This window comes from Salvia hispanica, chromosome 3 (assembly GCF_029641045.1).
Source record: "Salvia hispanica isolate PSC_SH4W2 chromosome 3, Shi_PSC_v1, whole genome shotgun sequence".
In the NCBI taxonomy this organism is placed as follows: Eukaryota; Viridiplantae; Streptophyta; class Magnoliopsida; order Lamiales; family Lamiaceae; genus Salvia; species Salvia hispanica.
The window spans coordinates 64556556-64567875 of record NC_142694.1 but is presented as its reverse complement, the minus strand read 5'-3'; the positions used below and the strand labels follow the sequence as shown (position 1 = coordinate 64567875).

The window sequence follows — 11320 nt, the reverse complement described above, 5'->3', positions numbered from 1 at the left end:
ACACCACTTTGGATTCATAAGTGTGTAATTTGAAGCGGCCACACTTCACACTTACAAAGGTGATTCCTACTCGAGTATCTTGCCATACTCGATCTCTTTGAGAACTCAATCTCCTTGAGATCCTTATGAATCATTAAAAGACATAGACTTAGCCTTACCACAAGGCAAGTGTAACGCCTCGAACTCTATAAAATGGGGACGCTACTAAAATACTAAAATTCTAATAATAAACTGGTTACTTTTATTTTAAAGACATAAAACGATTAAGATGTGAATAAAAAAAATGAAACGATTTAACGAATTGAAAAGAGAAAACATCATTTACATTTTACTTTAGTACTTAAAGAAAACACTGTCATTTAACACTAACAAAATATATATAATTTGACCTAAGAAATTTCCCATCATCATATAGAAATACATATACAGGTATACGCAACAAAAATAATGTATATATACCTCAGCTTGTTAACTGACCGGAAAAAAAAAAAAATCTTCCATGTCAGAATCACATCACAATTTTATCGGATGTTAGAACCACAGCCCACACATAATCACCATTACTGCTCACATGATTTTAAAATATAAATAATGTCAAAACTATTCATTCATTGTCAAATATTGGGCTGGGATACCGTGGACCACGTTGACCGCTGCCCCGTCACCGACTCCTTAACCTGAAAAACATTAAATAACAGGGTGTGAGTATGCGAGCACACTCAGTGGGGAATACGCTGCAAGCAGTTATAACCAATTGTGTAATGAATCATAACATAATGAACCATCTCAACTTTGCTGACATCTATATGAGACTAGTCTCGGTCCCTCGTGGACCTGACCCTCGTGGGCTATTGGTGGGCTGTCAGCGACCCATATGATCCCTCGTGGGCCCATAAGCTCTTATGAATGACGCACGACACAACAATGATTATAACCATATAACCACTACGCTTACAGATAAAGTAAACCCCACCTCGAAAGCTGAAATTCAAAATAACCTCCTCAAGCTTGGTTTAGGTTGTCCATCCTCGAGCCTTGGATGTGCCATTCCTAGAACTTAAGCATTTTAACTTAGTCTTTAAACTCTCAAACTTAAACTTGACAAATTTAACTCATTTAAACTTGGAACAACTTAATCTTCTACTCCCTGCGTCCCACTTAAGATGACACGTTTTCCTTTTTAGTTTGTCCCAACTAAGATGATACATTTCCTTTTTTAGAAATTTTCTCTCTCCAATTAATATACTCAACCACTTTTTCTCACTCCTATTAAAATATCTATCTTTCTTTATCTCTCTACTTTAATACTTACACTCACCTTTTCTCTCTCCAATTAAACACTTTAACCAATAATTCCTAAAACCCCGTGCCGGCTAAGCAATGTGTCATCTTAGCCGGGACGGAGGGAGTATTTTAAAACACATAACCAATCAAGCATAGCAAAATAACTTCCAAATAAAACAACAAGGAATCATAATCCACTTTTAAGCAATTCTTTTATCCAACATAATATTAACATAAGCTTTAACACCTAGACAATTTCATTCAACTCACAACACACTCCATTTTAATCAACTACAACAAAAAATCCAAACAAACCATCAAGTATAAAAGCTGTCAAACTACTCATACGATAAACTGAAATAATTCACAAAACAATACGAAACGGTATTAGTCAATTCCAAGAAAAATCACACATCCTCCCTACATCATTATTTAAAGCATATCTCAAGTTCATAATCATCTCACACCAATAGGTTACTCAAATAAAATCAACAAGATCACTTTCACTACTACTATTCACAGCAGAAAGTACTAACTTTGAAAATTCATTCCGCTCGACTCATAAGTCGAAAACCAACGAAACCAAAAGCAAAACAAACATATGAACGTCAGGTTTACGAGGATTAATTTTGAGCTTGAAATTCCTTTTCGTTTAGGATATATGATTACTTTTCAAGAACCTGCCAGAAACAGGGCAGTCCTTTTAGAAAAATTCATAATAAATCAATTTGAACTTGGTTTAAACTGAATTTTGGTGAAAATGTAGAAGACATCTAAGGATAACTTCTGCTAAAATATGAGCCGAAAATGAATTCATTTGGTCTGTCAAATAAACCCCGAAACCCACTGTTTAAACAGTATACTCATTGGCTATCAAAGACATTGCTCCAAAGTTAATTTTCTTGATTCTAAAATAAAAGTATAGTTTCAAAAGCATCAACACAAATCAAAATCAAGCATCCCTTTGTATCTAGGGTTTCAATAATCCTACTAACTAAATGAAAATTGATTCAAACCATCACCTCATATAACTTCATCCCCAACTACCAAGTAAAAGAAACTAAAACAATCAACATAACTAAAATCCCCAATTCTAGACAAAACATAAAAATTCTCACTTTTACACATTGACGACTAAAAAGCACAAAGCTTGAAATCAAAACCACAAACATCAACTTAGGAAGTGAGATAATCCAAAGAGGAATTCAATTTCTACCTTAATTCGCAAGAAACTTGAGTTTGGGGAAACAAAGCTTCATCCTTAAAAATCTATAAATGGAGGTTGGAGAAGATGGAGAGGGAGAAGCTGCGAGCAAGGAGGGGAGGGCCGATTGCCGGCGGCCATGGCGCCACCGGAGGAGCAGAAGATGGCGGTGGTCTGGAGGGGAGCAGAAGCTGTTGTACGTGGGTGTTTAGTGTAGAGAGAATTTAGTGTGTGTGTGTGTGTGTGTGTGTATGTCGGTGCTAGTATCATAAGTGTAGTGGGTTCTACAAGGGTCTATGTGTGTTTAGATATAGGAATGGTATTTTATTTTTCATTTCCTTAAATTAAAGCTGACCCACAAACACACAAGGAACGAAAATGATTATAATTGACATTAATCAAACTCTCTATTTTTTCTAATTTCCTTTCAAATTTCTTATATTTACTAATTTCACCAATAAATCAAAAATAAACACTTAAACCTTAATAAATTTGCTAGGGCGCATCCTCGGTCTAAGTCGGACAACCTGTAAAACATTTGGAAAATGAACTCATTAGTTCAAAACCTTTACAATTAATCAATTGACAGTTAAAAATTTCAAAAATACTTTCAAAAATTTCAAAATATAATATTTTTATTTTTAAAAAGATACGGGGTATTACAGCAAGCTTTCCAACATTTTATTGCTCTTTAGGGAATAAATGTAGATGAGTGTTTCACAGGCATCATAGGCATTGAATTTATTCAATATCTTCTCAACATAATGAGATTGAGTTAAGATGATTCCATCGGATGTTCTTAGAATTTTCATTCCAAGAATTACATCAGCTAGACCCATGTCTTTCATGTCAAAGTTTCTTTTTAACATGGCTTTCGTCTCGTTAATCACTTGAGTATTGCTACCCATGATTAACATGTCATCAACGTAGAGACACACTGTAACATATCTGTTAGAATGAGTGCACATTCAGATCCTAGTTCTAGAAGAATTAAAGGAAGAAGGAATCAGAAAACTAGTCGTTAGGAAGTTAGTTATTCTGTTATGAAAGAGCAGTTATTAGCTCTTGTTCTTGTTTTTCTTGTTTCTTGATTCTTGTTTCTGTTAGCAGCAGTTACAGATTGTATGAGCTTTATATATTGCTCGGTTATTCATTTTGTATCTTAGATAATGAGTAGTGAGTCAGTCAATAAAAGAGAATACCTTTCTCCAAGAAACCCTCTTCATCATCTTCAAGATTAGTGTGTGTTTTTCTGTGTGTGTGTTATTGTTTCATATTGTGAGTGTGTGAGATAATCTGAGAGATTAGACCTTGCTGAGGTAACAAGTAACGCCGTCCGTTGGGAAAACTCTTTGAAGCTGAGTCCCAGAAGTTTTCAGACGATTTCAGAGATGGCAGCAAGGTTGGATGCAGAAGTATTCACAGGCAAAAATGACTATGGCCTGAGGAAGACGAAAATGAAGGCTGTGTTGATTCAGCAGGGTTTGGCTGCTGTTCTTGCACCTGCAGAGAAAGGGAAGGCTCCAATTCTTGATGAGAAATCTTAGGCCAAGATGGAAGAAATGCAACTCAAAGCCCACAGTGCAGTGATCTTGTGTCTGGGAGACAAAGTGCTCAGAGATGTTGAAGAATCCAAGACAGCCATGGATATTTTGGAGAAGTTGGATGAAGTCTATTTGGCTAAGTCTTTAGCAAATAGACTTTGCTTGAAGAAAAGGCTATATTCCTACAGTTTTGCTGCGGATAGGTCCATCACAAAGCAGTTGGAGGAGTTTAACAAGATTATAGATGATCTTGGCTCTGTGGATGTCAAGATTTCTGATGAAGACAAGGCCATCCTGACACTCAATGCTTTGCCTAGCATTTATGATCAACTCAGTGATGCCATCATCTATGACATAGATAAGCCAATCACCTATACAGAGGCGTATTGAGCTCTCATGGCCAAGGAGCTCCAGAAGAGTACCAGCAAGGGGTCTGATCTACAAGCTCCAGAGGCCCTAAATGTAAAGAAATTCAAGAAGCCTAAATTCAAGAAGAAGTATGAGGAAATTTCCAAGGCATCCACCTCTGATACTCAAAAGGAAACCAGGTCATGCCACTGGTGCAAGAAACCTGGGCATCTAAAGAAAGATTGCTTTGCATGGAAGAAGAAGCAGGCCTCTGAGGGCAAAGGAGGTCAGAACACCTCTGATTGTGTAGAAGGTATTGATCCTCCATCCCAACTTCTGAATGTGATAGGAAATGGGGTAAGTCAAATGTGTATTATGGATTCTAGGTGCAGTTTTCATATGTGCCCTAACAGAAGTTGGTTCCATGATCTCACTGAGGCAGATGGAACAGTTCTCCTTGGAAACAATAATATTTGCAGGATCGGAGGAGTTGGGAAGGAGAAGCTGAGACTCCAAGATGGTTCTATTAAGATCATGACTGAAGTGAGGTTTATTCCTGAAGTGAAGAGGAATTTGATCTCTCTGGGGATGTTGGAGCAGAAGGGTTTCAATACCTTGATGAGTCAGGGAAAGATTCTAGTGCAATCAGGGAATCAATTAGTTATGGTGGCTGAAAGAGAGAGTACACTTTACTACATAACTACTGTAGCTGTTGATGGAGAAAGCTACTCCATATCTAATGAAAATATGAAGCTGAGGCACATGAGATTAGGCCACCCAGCTGAGGGTAGCTTGAAAGAATTGGTGAAAAAAGGTCTAATCCCTGCAGAGGTCAGCAGCAAGTTAAATCGCTGTGAGCAATGCATTCTGGGGAAAGCAAAGAAAGCCCCATATCCTACAGGTATACACTCATCTACAGCTCCTCTTGACTATATTCATAGTGATCTTTGGGGTCCCTCCCCTGTAAATTCAGTTGGTGGAGGGAGGTACTACTTGTCTATTATTGATGATTACACTAGGAAGTTATGGGTGTATATTTTGAAAGATAAATCAAAGACTTTCTCTAAGTTTAAATTGTAGTGCAAAGAGCTGGAATTAGAGAAAGGCAGGAGTGTGAAGTGCCTTAGGACTGATAATGGTCTAGAATTTCCTTCTGCTGAGTTTGATATATTTTGTAAAGAAAAGGTCATGAAGAGGCATAGGACAGTCCCTAGCAACCCTCTAATGGGGTTTGGTGCCCCTTGCACAACGGAAGACTTGTACAAAATAAATAAATCAGATACGGATCTATTTGACCGATTATGCAATTAATCAATTCACATGTTAAACATATAATTGCATGCTAGAACGCAAATAATCCATGATTAAAGAATATAAATCCTAAACATGAATACTACGGTTTAGAGCTACCGATTTGATTCTCCAAAGAATTGTCGATTGCTCGCGCCTCCTCCACGATGATCTTCAATACTAGACCACGGATCTTCTGACTAGTTCCCGAACTCTATCTCGATATCAGGGTGGGCTGATCTTATCAAAATACTATGGCTCGACTCGAATAAAGAAGACAGAAAATTCCTCACGGAGGAGGAGGTGAAAATATCACAGAGAAGAAAATCAAAGGAAAAATCGTCTCCTACTCAAGAGAAGAAAGAGACGCTATTTTCTATAAAATAATTGTGTTTTTTGTCTCCTTTATTCTCCTATTTATATTAAGTTCATAATGGGCCCAGTCAGGGATCTACGGAAGGCTTTGGATATGGGCTCCTCCGGTTAGCTTTTTACTAATTAAATTGAACTCCAATTTAATATAAGCTTTTAATAGGAATATTACGAGCAGCCACTACAGAAGTAATATTGCACTCCCCATCCAAATCCAAAATTACAAGTAATCCGGGTTTCCATTATTTATATTATTTATTTCCCGCGCTTTAGATATAAATGTCCTTTAATTAATTGAAGTCTGCTATGGACTTAATTAATTAACATCTTATTAATTCCAAGAGTGGACTTAGCAAGAAACACTTATTTATTATTCATAGAGTAATAAAACTCCAACTGGCCAGTTTTCCGAATAATAAAACTTTGTTCCAGCTCCTCTTGAGGACATTATCAAACGAGACTCATCTCGCGCACGTTTCAACATAATAGCATTCCTAGCACCGATAGATATTAATCACCACTACCCAATATATCAGGACTATTGGGATGCGAAAACCCGCACCATTTGATAAGTCAAAGTAGTGCATAATCAATACCGTATGCTCAACACCAACATATGTAGATTAAGAAATAGTATTTTATTAAGACCTAGCCTTTTAGTAGATAGCATAAAGACACGTCTTGCTGTTAGATCCGTTTAGTGCTATACCACACCAATGTCATCTTATTTCAGTAAGGCTTAGAAATATGCGGACTGACATTGCAACCTTCCACGATAGGTAGCCAAAGCCTATCTAGGTTGTGAAATTCTTCTTTTTCTTTTGCAAAGCATTGCATAGATCTCACCGTGTTACCTTTAAGTGGACGTCGCCCACAACCGGTCTACTAAGCAAAAGACTTCGACTTTGTTTACTTCTTATACATTTAAATGTTTATAAAACATCTTATAAATTCACAAGCAAACATAATGTCATAATATACTGATTCTATTCGTGCAAAACTGCTCGGATAATACTGAATCGGGTTAAAAGTGGATTGTAGAGTTTTACGCATACAAGAAAGATTCTTTTCGCGCAAAACTTGCCCGAAACATGCTTTTCGGTATAACAAACCTAACACCCTCAACAAAATGGGGTTGCAGAGAGGATGAACAGAACTATTCCGGAGAGGGTGAGATGCATACTTCTAAGCTGTGGTTTGAGAAGCAAGTTCTGGGGAGAGACAGTGTATACTGCTGCCTATCTTATCAACAAGTGCCCTGCTACAACTCTAAAGTCTGAGACTCCAGATTGCATGTGGTATGGAGCTCATAGTGATTATTCAAAGTACAAGGTGTTTGGGTGTGCAGCTTATGCACATGTTAGACAAAGTAAGCTTGAAGCTAGGGCTCTGAAATTTATAATGCTTGGCTATCAGAAGAGTGTTAAGGGGTATAGGCTTTGGTGCATTGGCCTGGGAAACAGAAGGTGATTATTAGCAGAGATGTGGTGTTCACTGAGACTCAAATGCCCTATCTGAAAAAGGATGCAATTCCTAATGAAGTTGACAGTGACTTCTTAAAGGTGGAGTCAGGTGGCCAAGGTGTAGGTGGAGTTAGTGACTCTGAGAGTGAGTCAGAGGCTGAAAATGAAGGTGCTTCTAGTCAAGATGGAGGCACATCAGAGACTACAAGAGAGTATCAATATGAAGGTGCTTCTAGTCAAGATGGAGGCACATCAGAGACTACAAGAGAGTATCAATATGAAGGTGCTTCTAGTCAAGATGGAGGCACATCAGAGACTACAAGAGAGTATCATAAAGGCAAAAGAAATGTGGGACCTCCTAAGAAATTCTCTGATGAGGTCTATTATGCTCTATGTGCTGCTGAAAATATTGAGCTCACTGATCCTCTCACTTTTAAAGAAGCTATGAGGAGTAAGGATAGAGAAAGATGGATAGTGGCTATGAATGAAGAAATTGAGACTTTACTCAAGAATAAAACCTGGATTTTGGTGGACAAATCTCAGTTGAAATCAGATGAGAAGGAAATGAAATTAGTAAGCTGCAAATGGGTGTTTAAGAAAAAGGTTGAAGATACCGATAAAGAGAGAATTAAATTCAAAGCTCGTTTGGTGGCTAGGGGGTTTACACAGCAAGAAAGTGTGGACTTCAATGAGGTGTTTGCTCCTATGGTGAAGCACACTTAAATTAGAATATTACTTGTTGTGGTAAATCAGTTAGATTGCGAATTGCAGCAGCTTGATGTTAAGACTGCTTTTCTCAATGATGATCTAGAGGAAACTATTTTCATGGATCAGCCTGAGGGATATGTGAAGGTTGGAGATGAAAACAAGGTCTGCTTACTGAAAAGGAGTCTTTATGGGCTTAAGCAAAGTCCTAGGCAGTGGAACAGAAAAATTGATGAGCAGATGGTGAAGATTGGTTTTCTACGGTCTAAATTTGATGATTGCATTTACATAAAGAAGAAAGGCAACGCTCCAGTAGCCTATCTGTTGCTTTATGTGGATGATATGCTCCTTGCTGGACCATCTATGGCTGAAATACAAAGAGTCAAGGGAAGATTTGAAGTCTAGCTTTGAGATGAAGGATCTGGGTGAAGCAAGAAAGATCCTTAGTATTAACATTCAGAGAGACAGAGGCTGTAAAAGGTCGTGGCTATATCAATCTGACTATGTTGAGAAAGTTTTGAAAAAAAATCAATATGGAAAATGCTAAAGCTGCTACAACACCTTTATCACAAAGTTTTAAGCTATCTTAGGAGCAGGCTCCTAAATATAAGAGGCACAGGAGATGGAGTCTATTCCTTAAGCTAGTGTGGTTGGAAGTGTAATGTACACTATGATCTGTACTAGGACAGACCTAGCCCATGATATCTCAGTTACTAGCAGATATATGGCTGATCCTGGGAAGGAGCATTGGAATACTCTATCCACTGTTCCATCGGCCTTAAATTTCTTTTTAAGCACCCATTAGCATCCTAAAGGTTTAGCACCTTCGGGAAAATCAACCAACACCCAAGTGTGGTTTATCAAAATTGAATCAATTTCGCTTTGAACAGCTTCTCTCTAATGCAACCCGTCTGGGCCAACAAAGGCTACTTTTATTGACGTTGATTCTTCATTCAACATAAAAGCAATGTAGTCAGGACCAAATGTTTTTGGTGTTCTGATCCTACTACAATGTCTTAGTATTGCATCACTTGGACCAGGCCTTGCACGCTTACGCGATTCGGGCTCTTCATCCACTGATTTAGAACTAGTGGCTACATCCACTGTTTTAGAACTAGTTAGAACTAGTTGCCTCATCTTCAATTCTTGTCTTAGAACTGATTGAGACTTCTTCTTTGTCCTTGCAAGGAAATGTATTTTCGAGAAATACGACATTCCTTGACTCGATTGTTGTTCCTACTGTAATAGTTGATATTTTAGACTTGTGAACAACAAATCTATAAGCACTACTGTTAAGTGCATATCCAATGAAGATACAATCGACTGTTTTAGATCCAATTGTAACTTCTTTGGTGGTGGAACCATCACTTTCACCAAACACCCCCAAACTTTGAGGTATTTTTAGGATGGCTTCCTTCCTTTCCACAACTCATAAAGAGTGATGTCTTTTTCTTTGAGTGAAATTTTGTTTAGGATATAGTTGGCTGTCCAGATAGCCTCCCCCACATGTTATGTGGTAATCCTGAACTTAGTAGCAATGCATTCATCATCTCTTTTAGAGTTTGATTTTTGCATTCTGCTACACCAATAGATTATGGTGAATATGGAGCAGTTGTTTGATGAATTATACCACTTGTGTTGCATAACTCCTCAAACGGGGCTACATACTCGCCTCCTCTATCACTTCGAATCATTTGATATTACAACCAAGTTGATATCTCGTGCAATCATCTATGAAAATGATAAAGTACTTTTTACCACGTCTAGTTTGCAATATCTATAAATCACATACATCCGTGTGAATTAATTCAAAGGGTTTCGTTTTCTGTTCAACTGAGTAAAACGGTAACTTAGTCATTTTCTCCCCAAGACATATTTCACATTTTTCTTGGGTATCCACTTCAATTGCCTTTAGTAAATCTAAATTTACTAATCTTTTCACGGCTTTTGAATTTACATGTCCCAATCTACAATACCACAAATTTGAAGACTCGGTCAAATAAGAGGAAGTAGATGTTTTATTATTATTAGCCAATGGCTTCGTGACACTTCGAGTTTCCACACTAAGCTTGAAAAGTCCATCGATTACGTATCCTTTTCCAAGGAACTTCCCAAATTTATACAAACCAAACCTATCGGACTCAAATACAAGTTTAATCCCCTTATTAACTAGTATTGATCCTGACACTAGGTTCTTGCGGATATCCAGGAGGACGCCAAGGATTTCGGAGGATGCTTGATTCCCCATGTTAATCTTCTACCCTTCAACAGGAGTGTATGAGGCAAACTTGCTTATGTCGGAGCAGACATGAGCAGTAGCGCCGGTGTCGATGTACCAAACCCCCTTGTTATCAACAAGGTTCACTTCTTCGGTGACCACAACAATGAGGTCATCTTCATCCCAGTCCTTAAACTCCTATTCAACGACGTGGGCTGCCGGCTTCTTCTTCTTGCTTCGGCAGTCTTTGGCAAAGTGGCCAATTTTGCCACACTTGTAGCATTCGTCTTCAAACTTTTTTGTAGGCTGCTTTCCCTTCCCCTTGTCCTTCTGATTTGGGCAAGGGCGTTTGTTGGAGTGACCGCCCCGCTCCAACAAGTTGGCTTTGGCCTCAAGTGGACCTTTATCGTTTTGATCAATTTTGCGCACGTCGGCCTCGATGCACAGTTTCACGATCAAATCTTCAAGCGTCATCCTCTTTCGCTTGTGCTTGAGGTAGTGGTTGAAGTCCTTCGAATTGGGAGGAAGCTTCTCGATGAGTATGCACCGTACAAAGTTGTCTAGCAAAATCATCCCATCAGCCACGAGTCCGTGGATGATCATCTGGAACTCTTAAACTTGTTCCATGACTTGTCTAGAGTCGACCATTTTGTAGTCCGTAAATTTGGATACTACAACATGTTCATTACTTGCACCATTATCGATACTATACTTTTTCTTTAGGCTTTCCCACATCTCTTTGGATGTGGTTACAATGGAGTATACATTGTACAAACTATCATCTAAAGCACTTAGAATGAAATTTTTACAAAGATAATCTCCTTTGCGCCATGCTTCATAGTCTACCAAGATCTCGAGCCTCGTCTCTTGATCACTTGGCGCGGGCGGCTCG

General features: G+C 38.3%; 1 long non-coding RNA gene across 3 annotated transcripts; it reads right to left on the bottom strand.

Annotated features, from left to right (window-relative positions):
• Positions 1 to 430: 430 nt before the first annotated feature.
• Positions 431 to 2773, bottom strand: LOC148931210 (uncharacterized). 3 transcript variants are annotated; one of them, XR_016136798.1, is made up of 3 exons: positions 2501 to 2773; positions 974 to 1056; positions 431 to 677 (listed from the first exon to the last, which is right to left on the bottom strand). It is a non-coding gene; the product is annotated as an uncharacterized LOC148931210 (long non-coding RNA). The 3 variants fall into 3 exon arrangements; XR_016136797.1 differs by having other exon boundaries at positions 974 to 1050; XR_016136799.1 differs by lacking the exon at positions 974 to 1056.
• Positions 2774 to 11320: the final 8547 nt, after the last annotated feature.